Source organism: Balaenoptera borealis (genome assembly GCF_965194805.1).
Source record: "Balaenoptera borealis genome assembly, chromosome: 1".
Taxonomy (NCBI): Eukaryota; Metazoa; Chordata; class Mammalia; order Artiodactyla; family Balaenopteridae; genus Balaenoptera; species Balaenoptera borealis.
The window spans coordinates 160,332,152-160,354,948 of record NC_138860.1 but is presented as its reverse complement, the minus strand read 5'-3'; the positions used below and the strand labels follow the sequence as shown (position 1 = coordinate 160,354,948).

The 22,797-nt window shown below is 48.4% G+C and overlaps 1 protein-coding gene across 9 annotated transcripts in view; it reads right to left on the bottom strand.

The window, feature by feature from the left end:
• HIVEP3 (HIVEP zinc finger 3) overlaps positions 1–22,797 on the bottom strand; it is a 515,337-nt gene that overhangs the window by 84,050 nt on the left and 408,490 nt on the right. For all 9 annotated transcript variants that reach the window (XM_082387505.1, XM_082387507.1, XM_082387502.1 and 6 more), the window contains one exon: positions 14,126–14,323. The gene's annotated coding sequence lies outside the window, so the exon portion shown is untranslated. The remainder of the gene's footprint in view (positions 1–14,125; positions 14,324–22,797) is intronic.

The window sequence follows — 22,797 nt, the reverse complement described above, 5'->3', positions numbered from 1 at the left end:
TAGGGAGAGAGCCATGCCCAGCCCTGAGTCTGGAGAGAGAGTCCCATTTCTGAGGTGGCCTCGAAGTTCAGCTCCTGGAGGAGTGGGTCCTCAGCGCTTGGCTGGTTCAGATCTAGGGGTGCAGAACCGACAGTGGCCACCGTCTCTGTCTAACCCAGACATTAGTCGGGAAGCAGCACCTCCTGGCAGGAAATCCCAACAGGCTAAGTAGAGCCAAGAATGCTTTGGTCTTAGGCAGTTTGTACAGGAATTGATTAATTAATTACTTAATTTCCTTTTTTTTTCAATTTTAACTTGCTTTATTCCACAGAGGACCTGAGGTGGTTTGCACAAACAAAATCGGAGCTTGCATTAAAAATGATGCATCAACCCAGGGGAAATGGAAGACGTAAGGTCTACAGCAGAAGGGGTAAAAGAACATGGATAAGTAGCTTAGGAGCCCCACGTGGTGGCTCTGTTTGGGCCCTAGGTTCAGGGTAAGGCTTCCTGGCAGTAAAAGAAGGAAGGACAACACAGTTAGTCGTACCTTCTCAGTGTCCTGACGATAAGCACAGCAGTTTCTCAGAAAAAGCGCAGCTCTTCTTGGCACTAAGATCTGAAGAGAATTTCTCTCCTGCTGTTTCAAAGAGGGAGACATTCATGAAGTCATTCCTCCAATACTTCTTGGGCTGTGACGTGCCAGTTCCAGGCTGGCTCTGCTGGCCTCTAAAGATGCCAGGTGGGCCCCACCCTTTACATCATTAGCTCTTGTTTGGGAAATGCTGTGCCATTTGGTGACCACCATGTCACGTTTCGCCAGAAACACATACCATCTGTACGGTTATTTATATAAAACTTTAATTTACATTGACTTGAATTTGACTTGTTAAAACATAGCCTCATCTTAGCAGTAGGGATCATGGGTGTAACTGGCAACTGTAGGTGTTTATTTAACTGTTTTAATAGTAAGAAATTACTCTTAAAAAAATGGATTTCACCCATGTTCCCCTAAAACTACTTCATGTTCTACTAGTGGTTTGTGTCCTGCACAAAAGCCCCCCCCGCCACCATTTCACTTCGGATGCACGAGGGTGCGCCCCCCTTTCATGAGCAGCCAAGTTCCCCCTCACCCCCTCCACCTGCCAGAGTGGGTCCCTGGGCAGATGTGGTTTAGGCTCCCCCATGCCCCCCATAATCGTGGAGCTGGAAGGCCCTTGAATGTCATCTAGTTCAAAGCTCATGTGTGACAGACCAACACTCAGGAGACTTGCCCCCAGTCACAAGGCTGGTGACAGGGCAGGTGTCAGGACTTCTTCCAGGCTCGCCTTTGTCATTGCCTCAGATGGACAGGTGACCATTTACGTAACCAAAGACTGGCGCTCATCGAAGGCCTCTAATAGAGGGACCGGGGTCTCACCCAACTCCACAAGTCCCATGAGGGTGGGAACCGTGTCTGTTTTGTTCCCCAGGGTGAATCAGCACCCAGCACTCTGCCTGGCACATAGTAGGTGTTCAGAGAACAACCCTGAGATGTTCACAGCAAGTTCTGGAGGATGATCACCTCTGGGGGGCGTGGGGAGGGACCTGCGATTATGGAAGGCTATGCAGCAGCTTCTGCTGTGTTTGCTGAAGTCTTTTTTAAGCCGGTTAGTGGGTTTTACCACTGTTTGTTCTATTATTGTGTATTTTGCTGTCGTTGTTTGGTTGAAATATTTTTAAAAATTTAAATGTATTTGTTAAATACATGAATAAATCTAGTACTAGCCCTTTAAACAAGTGTGCTTTCTCTCTGCTAATATAACGCTCTGTGCCCATCTCAAGCGGCTCTAACTGGAGCAGAGGAAATGGTGCTGATTTCCATGTCAGGTACACCCCAGCTGGGGGTCTTCTCAGCCTGCCACCTCTCCCTCGACTCCTGAAGCCTGTGGCACTTGGGGGGGGGGGTGAATCTGAGCGTGTCTGAGGCCGACCGAGGCAGAGTCCATCTCCAGCCTAGGCCATGGCATCCTTGGTGTGGCTCACACAAGCCAAGTGGGGTCTGGGCCGCACTTGGAGAGTCCCAGCTGGATCCACATGGGCCCCACTGATGGGGCACCACACTGGGGCAATGAGCATTTTTATAAAACCAAGCCACCAACAGTGTCCTTGCTCCTCGTCTGTGAAAATGGCAAGTCTTCCCTGGCATATATATGGTGAACAGCAGACTATTTGGTTGGGTCAAATGCCAGGCAAGGATGTACGCTGAGATTGCCAAGATGGGCCTACAACGTCTCAGAGTCTCAGGGCTGGAAGGGACCTTCAAGAGCACTGGTGCACGCCCCTGCCCACGGTGCAAGCCTCCCTTAGGGACTGCGCTCAGGAGGCCACTCAAGACCTGGGGCGGCAGCCATTGCTCTCCTCTTTTTGCAAGGGGGGTTGGGGAAGCATTTTTTTGTTTCTGTAAAAATGGAATCACCCTGTGTACACTTCTCCATACCTTGCTTTTCTCATGGACAATCTTTCTAGGTCAAAGGCCAACATTTTTTGAGCAGTTCCTACATACCAGGCACCTGCATCAAGCCCATAGGGCAGGCACTATTATAATTCCTGCTTCACCAAAGGGAAGACTGATGGTCAGAGAGTCATGGAACACAGTTTGCGGGATCCGGATCTGAACCCTGGCAGTCTGCCTCCAGCCTCTGTGTTCCTAACCACTGCACTCACTGCCTTTCTAAACAGAGACAGGGTCTGTCTCTTTCTCTCTTTTTTTTTTTTTTTTTTTTGGCCACGCCGCACAGCTTGGCTTATGGGATCTTAGTTCCCCAACCAGGGATTGAACCCAGGCCCTCAGCAGTGAAACAGTGAAAGCGCAGAGTCCTAACTACTGGACTGCCAGGGAATCCCCTCATTCTTTTTTAATAGCTGAATGATGGGCCACGGGTTGAATATAATACCTTCGAGCCTTCCCTACTGTTGAGTGTCATATTTTTTTCTAATTTTTTTGCCCCTGGAATTTTGCAATAAACATCCTTTGTACACATATCTTTACGGACTGGTGCTATTGTTCCATAGGCCGGATTCCCAGAAGTGGGACCATGGGTCAAAGGGTATGTGTGTTTTGGGCTGGATTATTATGGGGCCTATTGTTCCAGGCGTCTTCCTAAGGATGAGCCATGCGATTTTCACTCACTGGTTTTGATTCTGTCCCGAGGACCCCACAGAACACCTCTGACCCCTCTTCTCCAGGATGACCCCTAGGATGGTTGATGACAGTCCTCTCTACTCCAGTTTCCCCAAATGTTCCTCTGTCCACGTGGTTTGGTGTCCCCTACGGCTGGTCCAGATACCTCTTAAAGTACAGCATCCTCTGGGGTGACCTCCTCCCCGTTGAAGGACACATGCACAGAGGGGCAGCGTCTTTGCTGGTGCCAACGGTGCAGTAGGAGAGATCCAAGTCGGTAGGGTTCAGAGTTCTTATCTTCAGCTCCCCCCAATCACACACATGCCTTCCTGAGAAAAAGGCCCTTTGTGAAGTATTAAAGGACAGACTAATTCTACCCCCACCCAATGAGAAAATGGACTCATTCTTCACTTAGAGAAAATGCCGATAATTTTGGAACCGGACAGACCTTCACGCATCTTCCAGCTCAATGCCTTATTTTACAAGAGTCCTGGAGGGCAATGACCAACCCAGGTTCACACGTGGGGTGTGCAAAAGCATTTCTCTGAGCCGGGAGCAGGGTCGCTGGGGGGCACTTTTCTCTAGCTTCTCCGCCTGCTGGTTCGTAGGAACCGTCTTACTAGAAAGGCTTAGTGTAAACATTTTGCTAAGCAGCCAAGAGAGGAAACTTACCCAGGCTAAGCTGCCCTGCGCTGGGTGCTGGCCATGGACACAATGCTCAATGAGGGCCATTATCTAGGAAGGGAGGGCTGTTTGTTCCGCTGCGGGACGGTGCCAGAGCCCAGAGCCACCAGGCTTGCCACTCTGGCTGCCACACAGAAGAGTCTCCTTGCGCTCAGCAGGCTTTGTGGTTATGCAATGCTGGGCCAGGAGGTTAACTCTCCCCGGACAGCAGCCAAGCCTTGTTCCTTCCTGCCTGAGTGTATCCATCTGAAAAGGCTCAAAATTGAGGGTCTCAGTATTTGCAAAAAACGCTCGGGCCCTGAACCTGCTGGTTTATTCCAAAGGGCGTAGCGTGCCCGTCCCTGTAGCCGCCGGCATCCTCCTCCCGAGGTCCTCGGCCCCAGCCATGGAATCTGCTCACTGCTCCTCAGCATCGCTCTTGGGCCTCTTGACCCTGCCCCCTAGTCTGTGCTCCTGCCGTTCCCTCTGCCTGGAATGCCCGTCTCCCTTTTCTTCCTTTGTCAGTTGTGTCTAGTCTAAGCCCCCTTTTTAAAGCACGAGTTCCACCCCACATCCTTAAAGCCAGCCACCAGTGACCTAAGCTGAAGTGGTGAGTTTTCAAGCCAGAAGAGATCTGGGAAGTTATCGATCCAACTGCCCCATTTTCCAGATGAGGAAACTGAGGCTTAGAGAGGTTGACTAGCCTGAGAGCAGAGTGAGCAAATGTGAGCACCAGCAGGGCTCTCCTCCCGAATCTCTTTCTCTTACACTACACATCCCATCTGCTGGTGGATCATGTCGGCTCTGCCTTCAGACTATACCCAGAATCCAACCACTTTCCACAGCTGCCACCCTGGTCTGCGACATTATCGCTTCCTGATGCCGGCACCAGCCTCCCATGCTGCCCTGGCTTCCTGCAGTGTGGTCTCCACACACAGCTGGCTGGGCTTTCCAGAATATTCGGCAGATCAGGCCACTCCAGGGCTTGGACCTCCAGCGGCTTCTCAATTATCTGCACACACTCACCCTCTGCCACCATCTTCCTCCTCTGCCCCCACCCCTGCCCCTCCAGCCACACTGGTCTCCTTGCTGTTCCTTGCTGTTCCCACCCGGCAGGATCCCGCCTCTGCCCGAACACTCTTCCCCAGGTGCCCCAGGGCTCACTCTCTCACCCCTCAGGTCTTTGCTCAAATGCCACTTCTCTGGTGAGCCCTCCCTAACCGCCTGATTCCTTTCCTTTCCTGATGTCATCTTGTCACCTACTACATACTTTATATAAGTAAAAGATAATAACTTTATATTTATTTTATAGACAATATGTTCATATCTTTAATATCTCACAAAACAATACGTGATAAGGTGACAATATATTCAGAGGCAGGAATGTGTGTGTTTTGTCACTTAAAACGGTGCGCGGCACCATCTGTCCAGGCAGGGCTGATTTTAAAGGTGATCTACCCCTTTGAGGATGGATGATGGTGACGGAGGTCCTGGTGTCACTGTGACATAGTGTGTGTGTGTGTGTGTGTGTGTTAGGGGTGGGGGGAGGGGACAAGTTTGGTGGCACAAGCAGGATCAATGAAAGGAGAGACTCTGAAAGCTCCAGGGAGGCCAGCTAGAGCTGGCCCAGATGCTATATCTTTAGGGCCTTATGGGGGAAACACCCTGACACCGGGGCCTCAGTGCCTCCCAGACCCACAGCCCAGGCAGAGCTGATCCAGAACGGCTCATTCACAGAAGCAGCCACACAGAAGCGGCCCAGACGGGGCTGTGAGGACCCAGGCATCGCTGGCTCCTTCTTGCTTTTAGGCAACTTGAATTTGCAAGTTCAGGAATCTCTCTCTGTTTTTTAAAAATCTCTCCAGTGGGTGACTTATAGGCCCCACTCTGTTCAGGGGCCTCAGCTGAGCTCCTCTGCACAGAGCTTTATTCCCAATAATAAATATCTGTTGGATGAATAAAGAGAGAGGTGGAAGGGAAGCGGGAAAGTGAGGCACAGGGGAGGAAGGCGAAGGCTCCAAGCAACAGAGTGATCCCCAGGAAGCATGCCAACCAGAACCGGGCAGAGACAAAACAGCAGGGCTTGTCCTGACAGGTGGGACAGGCGGGTCCAGGATTCGCCCACTCTCCCACACCTGCAGATCTGCCGGCAGGGAGCACAAATCCCAAGCAAACAGAAACTCGTGATTTTGGTTTTATTTGGATTGACATTTTTATTTACCTATGGCACAATTTCTTTGAGGTTGGCTGGTTTTATTCTAAAGAGGGGCCCAAGCTGAGTTACCCGGGTGACTGGCTGTTGAAATCTCTCTTTTCTCCGTCTGCCCCGGCCCATCCTGACTCCGCTCCTGGCCCTCTGAGCACTGCTCTGACTCTTTCACCCGAACCTTTTTTTTCCTGGATGCCTGTGCTCGTTCCTCAGGTTTTGGTCCTTAATCCCCTACTTGTCTCTCTCTACATTTCTCACCTTGTCTTACTAGCAGCTTCCACAGCTGCACACATCACCTGCCTTGTCCCCGGAACTCCCCAACCCTGCCTTTCCAGCTGTCAACCTCTTGGCTTGGCCATCCTGCTGGCCTCTCAAATTCAATATGCTTAGCACCAAACTCATCTTTTCTTCTCCTATGCTTCTGGTATCACTATTCTCCTAAACCTTCAGGCTTGCAACATCGGAACTATCTCAAAACTACCTCCACTCTCCTCTGCCCCCATATTATCCATCCACCCACCCACCCACCCCACCCATGCCCTCATTTGTTCAGCACTTGCTGACCAAGTACCAGTGTGCACCAGGCTGTTCTGGGCACTGGGACAGTCACCATGCCTGTCCCTCCCACCTCTGTGGAACCTCCAGGACCACCCCAGGCCCTGTTCCAGAACTAGTCAGGCCCATAACTGCAAGTAATTCACAGTGTGACCTTGGGCAAGTCACTTGCCGTGTCTGAGTTTGGGTGTCCTCATCTGCTTTGGGAGAAGATCAAGCATCCCTACCTCAACTCTCCCCAGCCTGGCTGTGATGCCCGCAGGTGACGTCAATCTGAAGAATATTCATGATCATCACCCCCAACAATGTTGCAGCTTCTTCTGGACCGTGGCCTTAACCCCCTGCAGCTCCTAGCCTCCAGTCTGAGACAGAGCCCCAGAAGCTGCATTTTAAAGAAACACCCCAGGCAATTCTGTTGGAGCGGAGGGAGCTGTGGATCACACTTAGAGAAATTCTGGCTCGCAGGATGAAGTCCAAACTCCCTCACCACCCACCCAACCCCTGATCAGACCCTCACCCTACTGGTCTGTCCATTCATCACCCTGAACCAGACCTGAGTCTGCTCTTCTCTTGCCATTTCCCCAGCACAGAAAGCCTTCCTGACCTCCCTCTCTCTGCTAGTCTTTTTTCCATCCTGTAAGGTCCGACTCAAACGCCTTCTCCTTCCTCCAACTTGTCATCGATATCCCGACAAATCCATGCACCCTCGTTTCCTGCCTGGTTGCTGGCTGGCTTTTCACCAGCTCACATCCTGGCTTCCTAACCAGCCTGTAAGCTCCCTGAGGGCAACCGTCTTCTCGCAGATCTTTGTGTTTGATCACAAACACTTACTGAGCATCTACAAAGACCAACACATGCACTGCAGTGTCATAGGAGAATGGTAGAATTCCTGCCTGGGGGTGCTCTCTAACAGTAACGACAGAGTAGAAGTAAAGATAGGGGACCACGGAATCCCAGAGCAAAGTTTCCTAATGCCACAGGGGAGGGGCACACAGGAGGCAGAGGAGGAAAGTCCAGAGAGAATGCGCAAAGGATTGAAGTGTGAGGAGTTCCACAGGAGCCAGGGAGGAGGAGGAAGAAGGATGGAGATGACGGGAACGGCTGGACTAAGAATGCTGAGCTAAGGAGTTGGACCCGACTCGTAGGTCAGAGGTTGGCAAATCCAGCCCGCTGCCTGTTTTTGTTCATGAAGTTTTACTGGAATACAGGCACGCCAGGTCTTCTACACACTGTCCACGGCCGCTTTCACGTAGCAACAATGGAGGTGAGTAGCTGCAAGAGACTGTACGGCTGGCAAAGCTTAAAAGATTTACACCTGGCCATTTCGAAAGAAAGTTTCGCGGATCCTGGCCACGGGCTTTGAAAGCTCTGGGTGGATTTTAAGGAAGAGATAGTACGGTCAGATTGGAGCTTTATCTATTATTTTGGGCCAACATAGGGATGGGCTGGAGCAGACAAGCCGGCAGGAAGGGAAGGTGGCTGGGAGGCTGCCATAACTAACTGTCCAGGCGGGGGATGGATATCACAATTGCTGTTGTGGATTAAGAGATTCATTAAGAGTTGCTGTGTGGGGGACTTCCCTGGTGGCGCAGTGGTTAAGAATCTGCCTGCCAATGCACGGGACACAGGTTCGAGCCCTAGTCTGGGAAGATCCCACATGCCGCGGAGCAACTGGGCCCGTCAGCCACAACTACTGAGCCTGCGCGTTTGGAGCCTGTGCTCCGCAACAAGAGAGGCTGCGATAGTGAGAGGCCCGCGCACTGCAATGAAGAGTGGCCCCCGCTTGCTGCAACTAGAGAAAGCCCTCGCACAGAAGCGAAGACCCAACACAGCCAAAAGTAAATTAAATAAATAAATAAATTAAAAAAAAAAAAAAAAGAGTTGCTGTGTGACCGCCTTGGGCTAAGCCCTTCACACATACTCCCTCATTTAATCTGCACAGCCACCGCAGGGAGTGTTGTTATCCCCATTTTACAGATGAGGCACAGAGAGGTGAAGCAGCTTGCCCAAGGTCACACAGCTGGTAAGCAGCAGAGGCGGGACGCAAAGTGCCAAGCTCAAGGTCTCCGGGGTCGAGGCTGTTTGCTTGTTGATGGATCCCTTCAAGCCATCTCTGAGAATTCACAGAACACAAGTCCTCTGCAGGAGAAAATCTACCCTGAGTCGAGCCAGGCAGGAAGTGGGAGGCAGGCATGTGGCTATTTTGGAAAAGCGACACGAAAAACCACGAAACTTCCTACCTGTCCCGTTTTGCTCCCATCTGTCCTCGGAAACAAGGCTGCCCTCTCTTAGATGAAAAGGTGTTTCTCCCCGCACAGTGGCTCTGCCGCTGGTGGTGGGGGGAGTACTAAGCTTAGCACGCGTTTGCTATTTCTAAAGGGCTATATAAACAAACAGGGCTATGTAAATAAGAAAAAAATGAGGTCACCCTTTTAAAATCTAACAATGTTCTTTTTCTATGGGGTGAGCAGCAAAACCTCAGAAAGAACTTGTGCTTTTTTATCCCCGAGAGGCCCTCTCCAGCCCACAGCCTCCCGAAGCCACCAGCCTGCCCCTCCCTTCCTTGCACCCTCCGAGGGGAAGGCAGGGGGCCTGGGAGCCGGGACTCCTGGGTTTTACTCCTGGCTATGTGGGCTTTGCCTCGAATGCCCAAAGCCACTGCCCAACACCAGTCACCACCTCCTCGGGGCCTTGACATCTGTCCCCATCCAGGTCACTCACAAGCATTGCACACGCTCACGTGTCCTCCTCCTGCATAAACCAGCTTGGCATGCTGACCCAGAGGACCCCTCTGCCATCCCTTTCCCTCTCCCCTGCCCCCCTCCCCTGCCTGGATCTGCTGAGTGGCCTCAGAGGTCCTTGGCATGATGATTAGAAGCGATTTGTAAGAGCCTTCCACACTCTCCCCCACCATGTCTTTGAGCATATTTTAATCTTCTGGACCTCTTCTCCCAAGCCCATGGCTGGAAGTTATTAGAGCAGCTCCGGAGAGCTGTGTTTAAGTCACCAACAACTGTTAGGAGACACCTCCAGCTTTGGCAGGAGCTCCTGGGGCTTCTCTGTGTTTCCCAAGTACTTTTCCCACTACTGACCACCCCCCGCTCCCTGCCCCGTGACCCTCTCCACCATGGACAGCATCCCCTCACTGCTCTCCTCCACCGTCTTTCACTACCTACTCCTCTGCCTCCCAACCCCGACTCAGCATCCTTGGCTCCTCCGTTATCCTTCAGCACAGAAACGAGAAACACTAATATTTGCTGAAGGGGCGGTTTTCAAACTGTGTTCTGCAGAGGTGTTTCAGAGGTTCTTCAAATGTGTGAGAATTTTATTCTAAAAATATAGTTTGACTCCTATTAAAACTGTTATGGAAAACGGACCTGAACTTCCAAACATGTTCTACGGCACACTGTAACACGGAGTCGAGCCAACGGGGGCGGCCAGCTGAACGTGGTTTGTACAGACCTCGGACTAAGGCCGGGGTGGATCTTGAACTTCAGTATTGAGATGTGTCTTCAACTAGAAAGACTAGAGCTTCTAACTGGGCATCTTTTTTTTTTTTTAAACTTTGCGTTTATTTATTTATTTATTTATTTATTTATTTATTTATTTATTTATTTATGGCTGTGTTGGGTCTTCATTTCTGTGCGAGGGCTTTCTCTAGTTGCGGAAAGTGGGGGCCACTCTTCATCACAGTGCGCGGGCCTCTCATTATCGCGGCCTCTCTTGTTGCAGAGCACAGGCTCCAGACGCACAGGCTCAGTAATTGTGGCTCACGGGCCTAGTTGCTCCGCGGCATGTGGGATCTTCCCAGACCAGGGCTCGAACCCGTGTCCCCCACATTGGCAGGCAGATTCTCAACCACTGCACCACCAGGGAAGCCCTAACTGGGCATCTTTATGTTGTTGTTTTTAAAATTCAGGACTATACACACTTCTGTAAAACCACACAAACAAGTACATGCTAAAGCTTTCAGTGATATGAGAATGGATTACATGGATTATCATGAAGATGTCATAAATGGTTGTGTGCTTCCTGAGTGCTGTAATAAGAAGGAATCCAAGAAACTGTTTGACACTGTTAGTGATGCAAACCAGAATTCCCTTCTCCTCCTCCTTAAATGTCTACATAACATTGAACTGAAGACCATCCTGGGCTGCAAGATCAGCTATGAGAAATCTGTTACCAATTCACATTGTCTTATTTAGAATTTTCTTAATATCGTGCAACCAAGCCAAACAAAACAAAAATGACGAAGCAATCCTGGATGTTACAGCTGATATTCCGATACAATGATCATCTAGAACAGAGATCAGCAAACTTCTTCTATACAGGGCCAAACAGTAAATATTTTTGGCTTTGTGAGACAGACAGTCTCTGTCACAACTACTCAACTCTGCCATTAGAGTGGGAAAGCGGCCATAAATAACGTTTAAACGAATGGCATAGCGGCGTTCCAATAAAATTTCATTTACAAAAATCAGGCGGTAGCCTGGGTTAGGCCCACGGGCTGTAGTTTGCTGACACTTGATCTAGACCCTGAGCGTTCAATGTTTTTATGCATCAAAGCTGAGTCATTGCTCTGTTAATGGATTCTCATAATAAATAGATGTTAACATTTTAAACTTAGAAAATAAATATGTGTCAATAAACTACCACTTTAACTTCGCATTCCATGCAGGATTTGACTTTTTAAAATGGTTTCTAAAACTATAAAAGTTTGAAAACTACTAGCAGAAAGCTTTGCTGCTAAGAAAATGCTTTCACACCCGTCTTCAAATTAGATTCATCCTCCAATCGCTTATTCAAAAATTACCTTTACTCTGGAGAGAGCCCCAGTCCAGGCCTGTACTAAAGGCGAAGGGCCATGACTCCACAACTCCTTGCCCTCAAATAATTCCAACATACCCGTTCCCAAGCCTCAAATGGTATTAACGGGCCCTGCTGGCATGGGGGATTCTGCCAGGCCACCGAAGACCGGCACGCGGCCAGCTCCTACCTGGCACCCCTGCCTGCCTGCCTGGGCCTGAGCCCTCCACCTCGTTCAGATGCCATATATTCCAGCCTCCCCGCTGGTGGCTGGGGGAAGCTGTGCCAGCAGTGGGCCCTGAGTGCCTGGACACTCCAGAAGCACTGAGTCAGCACCCCATTAATCACGTATGCTTGTATTCCCCAGAGGGAGCACGGGACGGGGTGGGGACCAGATTGCTCACTGGAACTGACAGCTCATTTTCCCTCTGGGCCGGTCCCATCCCCTACAGATGCTTCCATGCAGCTGCCAGGGCCCCCGTGGACAAAAAAGAGAGTTTGAGAGTGAAGTAGGGAAGGACAAGTGCCAGGTCTGGGGAGGATTCCCCCATCTGTATTTCCCATGACAGTGTCCCCATTTCTCTGCTTGCAACCCTCAGAAGTTTCTACTTCCAGCATAGTTCAAGTGTCTACTGCACACCTAGCTGAATAAATTCAGACCCTGCCCTGAGACTGCTAGTGGAGGAGACCATGTACAGCTAACTGTGATACGTGCACAAGGAGACAAATGCTAAATCGAGGTACAATGAGGTATCCCAGGAGGCCGAGGAAGGGGGACCCATTCGTTTGTATTATGGTGCTACTGACTTCTATTAAAAGGTAGATACTCTTGGGGGAGAAGTCCTCCTTGAAGCTGTTACTGCCTTTCTTTTGGAAGCATCTTAGTGGAGAAGAAAGTACTGGGTCTTTTGTAGCCAGAGGTTCTGCTCCTTACTAGCTGTGTGACTGTCTTTAAATTACTGCACCTCTCTGTTCTCAGTTTCCTGTACAAAAGAGGCAATAGAACCAGCCTCACTGTGGTTTCTGCAGGACTCAGTCCTGTCTGCAAAGCGCCAGGCCCCATGTGCAGCATTGGCCCTTAACTTCACCCTGACTCTCTCTTAGGAACTCATGCACCGGGACCAGATGGCAGAGTATGGCAGACCTGTCACAGTGCTGCAGTGAGGAGGGCGGAGTGGCGGTCGACCTGCCTGCATGAGTCAGAGGGCTGCTCATGTTGGGGAGCCCTTGCTAGGTGTCTGGCAACATCCCAGGGCCTCACCTGTATCTCGCCAGCAGCCCTGTAAGGCAAGAGCCATGACTCTCCCATTTTCCAAGCAAGAAAGACGAGGCAGAGAGTCTAAGCAATCTGCCTCCCGAAGTAGTAAAGGCTGGAACTGGAATTTGAACTTGGGAAGATCCAGAGCCTCCACTATTAGGTACCACATCAAACATGCCCTCAAACTGAGGCTCAGATGCCCAGTCATTCTTCATCAGAGTCCAGGGGATGATTCCTCCACCTCCTCTGGAGAACCCTGATCATGGCCTGGGTCTAGGGGGTCCACGTGGTACGGCAGAGCTGTGGGCAGAGGCCCAGGCCCAGCAACCGGGCAGTTCAGACAGCTACAGAGATGCTGTCTCTGAAGGCTGCCTGGGTCCCTGTCCTCCTCTCTGTAAGTGAGAACACTTCTGCTTGGACGAAGGGAATGGGCACTGCTCACGGCACACCAGGCTGGGAAGCACCCACTGGGACTCACAGCAGAGCCCACAGACCCAAACACAGGACAAGCATCTCCAGAGGCCCCAGAGCACCCAAACCTTGGCTGCATCAGAATAAAAATAGAGATGCCTGTGTCCCCACCTCCTGAGATCCTGATTCAGAGAACATGCCTGGGTGGGCCAAGGAGTCTATTTTTTTTTTAACAGAGGTACTCTCCCCCCACCCCTCTCCTTCTCCCTGGGTGATTCTGATGCACTCCACGGCCAGATGAAACATCCAAAGACATATTCCCAACCCAAAGAGCTTCTAACACCACACACCTAACCTGAATCACAGCCTGAACTTCTAACCTGAAACCACAACTCATACCTGAAGAGCTAAAAACAAATTAAATAAAAGAGCTAAAAACAAATTAAATAAGCATATATATAGCCATGCTGGGGCCCTCTCCCAGGGCCGTTCAGGCAGTCTCTCTGGAGATGGGGCCCTGCTATTGGAATTTTTAAAAACTCCAGGTGATTCTAATATGCAGCCTGGGCTGAGCACCCAACATCCTTTCATTTCTTCATATCTGGGAGGGCCCTGAAAGATGTTGCTCTGTCTTCAGTACCCACTGTGATGTTCTAACTAGGGAGGGGGTGGCAGGGCCTCTTTAGGCAAGAGCCATCCTGGGAGGCAGAGGTGGGGCACAGAGAAGTGGGTGGAGCTGGCCAGCAGGACGGCATGGTGGGGTTGGCATGTAGGGAGGCCGTGGTTCCTTAAGCGGTGTTGTTGCCAAGGACAGAATGGAAACTGAGGGACTGGGGAGACAGGACTGCATTTTGGGGGAGACAGTGTGGGGCAGTGAAAGAGTGTTGGCCCTCAAGGTTTCTACTCCTGACCAAGGAAGTCCCGAGGATGTCCAACTTTCACAGAGGCTCAAGGAAGGCAATCATCACCACCATCATCTTCACCATCACCATCCATTTTAAAGAGGAAGGACTCTAGCAAGCTCAGGCAAGAAAGACCACATGGAGCCCCCAGCAAGCATATTCATCGACCGCCCGTTTCCTACCTGTGCTGAAGGCACCACTTTCGATGACCAAAACTAAAACGCTGTTCTCTCTGAAAACCAGCATTCATGTCCACTCCTGCAGCAGCTGCCTCCTCTCACGCTCTGCTCTCCCCTCTGGAAGGGAGGGCTCTCCTGGCCAGTGTCGCTTGAGGCTCCTCCATGAACTAGTTTGAGGCTGCCGGGTTCGTACCCCGAATCCTGCAGGGGACGGTCGAAAAACATGGTCAAAGAGTTTGTCTGGTCAACTTCTTTAGACATAGAACAGTGTCTGCCTGGTCCCAGAAGCCCAGGCCCCAACTCCGCCCCAGGCCGCTTGTCTTGGTTCCAGGCCAGAGCTCCATGGTCCCTGGGGAGACGGTGTGGCGTGGCGGCCCTGGCACCTACCATATTCTACCTTGTACCTGGCACCTAACTTCTATAAGCTGCTATTTCTTCACCAGTAAGTAGGCAGAATTCTAAGACGGCCCTTAGGTTTCCTGTACCCCCTGGTGTATGCATCACGCGTGATCCTTAGGCCTGTGAATATAATGGATTTTACTCTCACAATTAGGTTCTCTTATAGGGCGCACTTGACCTTAAAATAGGGAGATTATTCCCTGGCTTGACCTAATTGAGAAAGTCTTTTAAAAGCAGAGTTCTCTCTGGTTGGTCACAGAAGAGGAAGTCATAGGGCTTAGAATCAAGGGGAGGATTGGACATGCACTTGCTGACTTGCAGGTGGAGGGGGCCGTGTGGAAAGGACCTGAGGGCAGCCTCTTGGAGCTGAGCTGAGAGCAACCTCCTGCTGACTCCCTGCAACCCCCTAGGCCCTGGATTCCAGCAACTGAATGAGCCTGGAAAAGCGGCATTTCCCCCTGAGCCTCCAGATGAGAACTCAGCCTACGGATACCTTGATTTCAGCCCTGAGCAGAGAACCCAGCCACCCCGTGCCCGACTTCAGACCTATAGGACTGCGAGTTAACAAAGGAGGGTTGTTTCAAGCCACGGTGTTGGGAGTAATTTCTTACACGGCAAGAGAGAAACCCAGACAACCTGCAAAAGTGACCCCTATTGGGGCCTGGGTGAGAATTAAACGCAATAATAGACATAAATGCGCATTGTATTCCCCAAACCATCAGACAAAACAGAGCATTCAGGGCCAAGGGAGGCAACAACGTTTACTGCGCCAGTTTTTAATAATCAACTTACCAGGCTGTGGTAAGAATCAAACAAGAAAATACAGAGGAACATGTTTCATGATCTAGAAAGCCTGAGCTGTTCTAGTTGATTCTAGCACGGCGTGTCACATCCACGCTGCTGCCTTGAGCTGTACTCTGGTATGTCTGCTGGAGGTGGTGTGGAGTGATGGCTGAGAACAGGGCACCTAGGGCCGGGGTACCTGGGTTCCAGCCTGGGCCTTCTCCTCATTACCTCTGCTTTGGAAAGTTGCTGAGCCTTGCTTGCCTGATGAGAGGGGCTAAGAATGGCAAGTACCTCCCAGGGTTTTAACGATTCAGTACATGTAAAGGGCCTAGACCCATGCCTGGCACGTGGTTCAGCCCATGTCATACTATGGATACTATTCCAGTGCATCTAGTGATCTAGGTCTGGGGTAACCTGCATGCACGCCTGGGGCACTGTCACCTTCCTTCTCTTGGGCACCATGCTTTATATTGACACAGCCTTGGAATAGTTAATGTTTTGGCAACTACATCCTACTGCTGATTCCTACAAATGCACAGCTAACCAAAGCCCCTCTGCTGTCCCCTCCCTGCTATACCTGCTGCTCTCAAATCCAGCCAGCCCCGTCCCACACCCCAGGGCAGCATCGCACCACCACACAGCGGAATGGTTGAACTTGCTCTGTGGCTCCTGTCTATGATTTCCCAATTCTGTTGTCCAAGGCACCCAAACTTTTCACCACTCCATGTTTTTCCATCATCTCCAGATCTGACCTCATGCCCTCCAACAGATCTCAAATTATTAATAAAAACATCTGGCTCTATCCCTCTGCATATAGAAACACCAATGTCCCAGAACATGTTATTCTATAAACACAGTCCACAATTTCCCACCTCTGAGCCTTTGCTCACATGCTACTCCCCTCGCCCCATAACCATGTCTGCCTGGCCAAATCCTACCCATCCTTCCTCAGAAGGCTCACCCAGCTCCTGCCAAACTGGACTTAAGTCCTGCTTCCCCAGAATGCCCAGAGCACATCTGCTGGCCTCTTAGGGTAAGTAACAGCACCCCCTGTGCACAGAGACTCCAGGAGTCTTAAAGCCTCGGTAGACAGCCTACGCCTGGGGCAGGTTGGTCTGACTCATCCCCCCACCCCTAGAGCCAGGCATGGTGTGTCACACACAGCACAGAACAAATCTCTTTAGAACCTAATTCGGCCGTTCATTCATTTAACAGATGTGCATTCAGTGCCTACTTGGGGCCAGGCTGGGTAGTAAGTCCTGGAGATAAAAGACAGCAAAGATTTATTCCCTCCCTTCAAGGGGATCACATTTGGGGTGGGGATGGGTGAGGGGCAAGAAATCAAAGGAATGCATTACAGCATCGCTGGTTCTAAGCTGCTACATGGTGAAGGCGTAAAGAAAAGAGCAGTCAATTCTGATGGTGTCTGAATGTGTGAGAAAGAGAGAAGGCATCTCAAACAAAGGAAGCAGTGTAAATAGACAGGAGATCCCAAACTGACTGAAGGTTCGAGAAATTGCACGTGGTCCATATGGCTGGAGGTAACAGGCAGTGATAGCTCATGAGGGAAGAGTTGGGCAGGGAAAGAACTTGGTATAGGGCTTCCCTGGTGGCGTAGTGGTGAAGAATCTGCCTGCCAATGCAGGGGACACGGGTTCGAGCCCTGGTCCGGGAAGATCCCACATGCTGCAGAGCAACTAAGCTCGTGTGCCACAACTACTGAGCCTGCGTGCCACAACTACTGAAGCCCGCGCGCCTAGAGCCCGTGCTCCGCAACAAGAGAAGCCACCGCAATGAGAAGCCCGCGCACCACAATGAAGAGTAGCCCCCGCTCGCCGCAACTAGAGAAAGCCCGTGCGCAGCAATGAAGACCCAATACAGCCAAAAATAAATAAATAAAAATAAATAAATCTATTTTAAAAAGTATTAAAAAAAAAGAATTTGGTATATGAGATAGTCTGGACTTGATCTTGTAGGGGAGTGAGGTCACCAAACCGTTTTAATCAGTGAGGTAATGTGGTCAGGCCCAGGGGTGTGGTCAGAGGAGAAGATGGGATGAGGTGGGAGGAGGGAGCCACGGCTCTCCTCTCTTTCATTCAGTGTAACCTAAATGCCACTCTGGCCTCTGGTGGCAGGTGGGAGAGCCCGGCGGACACACCTGCATTGGGGTCACCAGGAATGTCACACACACTTGAGGTTCTATATGGCAAACTGGGCCCATCTGTCTACGTCTTCTCCCCCAGACACCACTGAAATGAAAAGAGAAATGTACAAGTAAGAACAGATCCATAGTAGCACCAGCTGGCCAGCAAGTCTGAGGAAAAGCAGACAAGTGGGAGGCACAGAGAGTCTAATCAGAGCTCAGCCAGCCTCACCCAACATGGGCAAGGGAAAGGCCCAGCTGCCAAACACCCAGGAAACTCACACAGAGGCAGCAGAGCTGGGGCAGGGCAGGAGGGATGGAATTCCTGAAATCCAAGGATAATGAGTGAATCCTTCAGGTTGCCAGAGAGACCAAAGTTGGGGGGGGGGGCGGGGGACAGAAACCACCTGCCCACACACCTTACTGTCTTCATGAGTATTACTTAGTGCTTTCACGAGACTCTAGCCCTGGCAAATGGCTTGACTGTTCATTACTGAAACGTGCTGAAGGCTCCGTAAGCTCTTTGAATCCCCTGCCTTGCCTCAAAATTCCTCCTCACTGTTTCTACCGGTCCGCAACTGCTGTACTGTATTTCTTACACAATCCTAGTCAAGCCCCATGCTGACATACCCATTTTAGAGACTTCCAATCCTCAACAAATCCTGACCTTGCCTCGCCCCTCCAGATACGCCAAGGCTCCATGGAGGTGAAGTTCCCCCTTACCCAGTGAGCAATAAACTCAGCTTCCTCTCTGACAGTCTCTATACACATTTTGAGAATCAAATTGACTTTGCACTTGACATCTGCATCATTAACTGCTAGAGGGCAACAGAGCCAAGACTACAGAGCTCTGAGGAAAAACGGTTAAAGCCCTAAGATCCCTTACTCAGCCAAGTCTCAAAGCCAAACAGAGAAGCACTAAAAATAGTACGCCACCCACTTATCTTTTCTTAAAAAAAAATTACTCCAGGAATTACTCCAACAAAATAAAAACTGTATCAGAATAAGTAATTCAAGAAAGGTCAAGACAGGATACACAGGAAACAATGATGAACACTAAGAGTAGAAAAACGCACAGTCAAATCTAAACAAATGTTAATAATAATGGTCTCATCTTGTTGGAAATTAGATACCATTTAGTTCTTGACATTGACAGAGAAGTATGGGTTTTATTTTTTATTTAAGGGTAACCATTTCTGAAGAAAAATAAGATACAGACATTTAAAAACCGTTGGGGGGAGCAAAGAAATTCAATTATTCAGCAAGAGTTAGGAAAGGGAAAAGAAAACAAGAAAGGAAAAAGTATAACAAACAAAAGACATAAAGTAAGATGATGAAAGTAAGACCAAACATATCATAAATACAAGAATGTGAATAAATGAAATTACTCTAGGACAGATTAGATTGGGGGAAAAAAATCCAGCCATATGCCGTTTGGAAGTAACACACAAATTGATAAAGGTTGAAATCAAAGAAATGGCAAAGGGACATCAATAGACAAAATGGTAACAAAAAGAATGCAAGAAAGTCAATATTAATATCAGTCAAAATGCAAAACTGTTAGAATAAATGGGGCATTTTATACTGCTAATGAGTCTTGTTTCTCCAAGAAGACACAAAAATCATGAACCTTTACCGTCACCCTGTACAACAGAACCATAAAGTATACGAAATAACACATTTTTAGGACCACAAGGAGAAGGCAAAACAAACCAAAAACCCAGGAAACATCTTGAGATCTTGAGCTCATTACTCAAAATTTGATGGTACATGTAACCTTATATAAGAAAAATATAGAGGATTTGAAGATAGTAAGCTTAACTTCATATATACTCAAGAAACAAAACACCTTTATCTCAAATGTCTTTGTAGTAGACAACAAGAAAATCTCAAATTCCAACATGGATATCACAGGCTCAGTTCTCAATACAGTAGAATTGGAAACTAACAAGTAGCAAAGAAAGAAACAAACAAACCCTCCCCCCCCAAAAAAAACTCTGCACAGGACAATTTAAAAATGTTTTTCTTAATAAACTTGAGTCAAAGAGGACAGCAAAACTGAAACTGTAGAATATTTATAAATGTACAACATTGAGAAACCTACTTAAAAAACCCGTGGAATATAACCAAAGCTGCATTTAGAGGAAAATACAAACCGTAAATGCTTTTATGATAAAAGAAGAAAGATTGAAACTAAATGAATTAATAAGCATCTAACCTAAGAAGCTGAAAAAGAATAAAATAAACCAGAATAATCTAGAAGGAAGAAATGAATAAAGTTGAAAACAAAAATGAATGAATGAGAAAAGTACAGCAACCGCAACAAAAGAAATTAGTTCTCTGAGACAAACAACACGGACAAACCACTGGGTAATCTGACTAGCAGTGAATAGCAAAATCACAAATAAGCATTAAGAAAGGCATTGTAATCATGTATATTAACACTGTTTTAAATTTAAGAGAATGTGATACATAATTTAATGTCAGTGGATTTGAAAATTGATGATTTTCTAGAAAATCATAAATTGTAAAACTAAAGAAGAGGGAGAAAATCTGAATAGATCAATAACAAAAGAAGAAACAGAAAAGGCTACCAAAGATAGAATTCCAAATTAGTGAGAAAGAATGGATTACTTAAAGAGAGCTGTGACAACTGGCTGGTTGTATATTCATTTGAGAAATATTTACTAAGTGCCTACTATATGTTAGGCACTATTCTGGGCACTGGATATGCAGCAATGAACAAAACAGAAAGGGTCCCTGCCTTTGTAGAGCTGAGGGTCTAGCCAGGGGAGATGAGCAGGAAACAAACATGCAGGTAAAATAAATGGCATGACAATAAAATGGGATACAGAGTGAGGGAGGGTGTAGAATTCTATTTTAAATAGAGTACATGTACCACACTTACAAAAAAATTTATTTGAATTAAAGGTATAAACAAAACATATAAGCAAATCCATGAAAACACCAAAACTGTTAGAATATTTACATAATTTAGTGTTGGAAAATAACGTTCAAAGCCTGAAGTAGATCTCAGTGCTCTTAAAGAAGAAGATTAATAAAATAGACTACATAAAAACATTAAGCACTACATACAACAAAAGACCCCATTAACAGTTACAAAGCAAATGACAGACTAGATATGAATATCTGCAACGTATATAAAACAGGGTCAATATCTATAATACATAAAAAGCACCCACAAAACAATAAGGAAAGATGCACAGCTAATGAAATGGAGAGAGGAAATAAACAGATCATTACTCAAGAAATTACAATGTGTAATAAAGATGCAAAGATGCTTGGTCTCATTAATAATTAAAGGATATATGTTAAAAGTCAATATCACCTTTTCCCCGATTTGACTGGCAAAGACAAAAATGACTGCTACCATCCAGTGTTGGAGAGAAGGACTGACCAAAATTTATGTTGAACCAGCAGCTTCAAAAGTGCACACACACAAATACACACACATCTTACACAACATACGCACAAATGCACACACACACAATGGCTGCAGCATTATTTTTAACAGTGAATATGGAAACAACCTTAATACCCATCAGCAGGGAATTGGCCTAATAAGTAAATGATGATAAATCCACCCAATGGTATAATAATGGGACAACAACTTTTCTTAATTAGAAATAAATATATACTTCTACCAATAATAGAGATTTGTTGTGACTTTATCTATGTGTTGAATATTGGGTTCAACACTTCTCACAGTGACCTCCCTTACTTTTCACAGCCTGCTCGACGGAAGGCACTATTGCTGGTCCCATTTTCCACATGAGACTTAGTGAGGCTAAGAGACCTGACAGGTGGTGAACCTTGGTTCCTGTCTGACTCCGGAGCCTACACACTTAGCTGCTACACACACTTCCCCTCAATGGGACGGCGTGAGAAAAGGGGAAAAGCAACATCACAGACACACACATATCTGTGTAGCTTTTAATGCCACAAAGGACCTGCAGGATTAGGTAGTCAGCACATCCTAGGGGTGGGACTGTGCAGTGAGTGGGGTTCAGAGCGTGCATTTTCTTCTTTATACATTTCTATACTGTTCTTCTTCTTCTTTTTTTTTTTTACAATAAGCATGTATCACTTTTAGAATTTAAAAATTTCAATTTTAAAATGATATAAAACTGTCTTGTGTTTAGAAAGCAGCTGAACATGGAAGGCCCACTAGGGCAAGAGGGGCCCATCTGCAAGGTGGCATCTACCCAGGGCAGGAAGGACCAGGGCCAGCTCCTCTGCAGGCCCCACCCAAAACCACAAGGAGGGAGGCCCGTCCTCTCCCCTCCCCACCCTCCTTGTGGAACCAAAGCATCACAGCACGGCCTCTGCTGGCAGGTGGAGGGCGCCTCACATCCGGCCTGGGCACTGGGGTGGCATCACTGCAGGGGAAGTTCAGCTGATGAAGGGTTAAAGAAAAACCCCGGATGCCTGCAGGGGCCAGCCTCACTGGGTCACAACACAGTGGCTTTCTAAGGGCTGGCAGGGGAGCCTGGGGGCTTGGGTTTCCAGCAAGGGGCCTCACACCCTGATCCCAGAGAAAGTAGACAAGGCCCGCTCTGAGGCCACGACTGCCCTCCTGACACACAGACTGTCCCTCCACTGTGAATGGGACAGCTGCAGATGGGGTTGGTACACGGATAAGCTGAGTCTGATCTGCTTGGGGCAGGGAATTGTGGGACGGATCTTTCTCATTTTTATTTTTATTTCTGTTACGGTGGTCTGTAAACCAATAAGAAAACACAAAAATCCAAGACACCAGGACTCACATGGCAGAATCACATGGGATAATCTCGGGGGATCACGTGGGGCTACTTAGCAATTGGGAGGGGAAATGGGGAGAATTACTGCCTCATTTACCTAACACCAGGGAAGCAGCACAGGAAAGCACAGAGAGACAGCCCTGATATCACAGGAACTTGGTTTCAGACCCTCGTTTCACCTATTAATAGCTGTGCGACCTCAGCTAAATTACTTAACCTCTCTGAGCCTCTTTCCTCATGAGTAAAAAGTGAAGAACATCACCCCTCCCTGGGTTTGTTGTGAGGACTGGATGAGACAAAATGTGTGAGAGATGTAGTGTGGACCCAGCATACAAAAGGCACTCAATTAATGCCTGTGCTCTTCTTCAGTTACAGTGGGAGACCATCCAAGTCGTCCTCCCTCTGTCCACTTCTCCTCTTTCTGGATCCCGTTTTGGGGTTGGCTCTGCAAGGTTTCCCGCCTCCTTCCCTGTGGTAGGCTTCGGGCTCTCCCTTTCCTGGGATGCGCTCCTTTGCCTCACGTTTCTGCATTTCAGGCTGAGAACACTGCCACAAGCACTGGACAG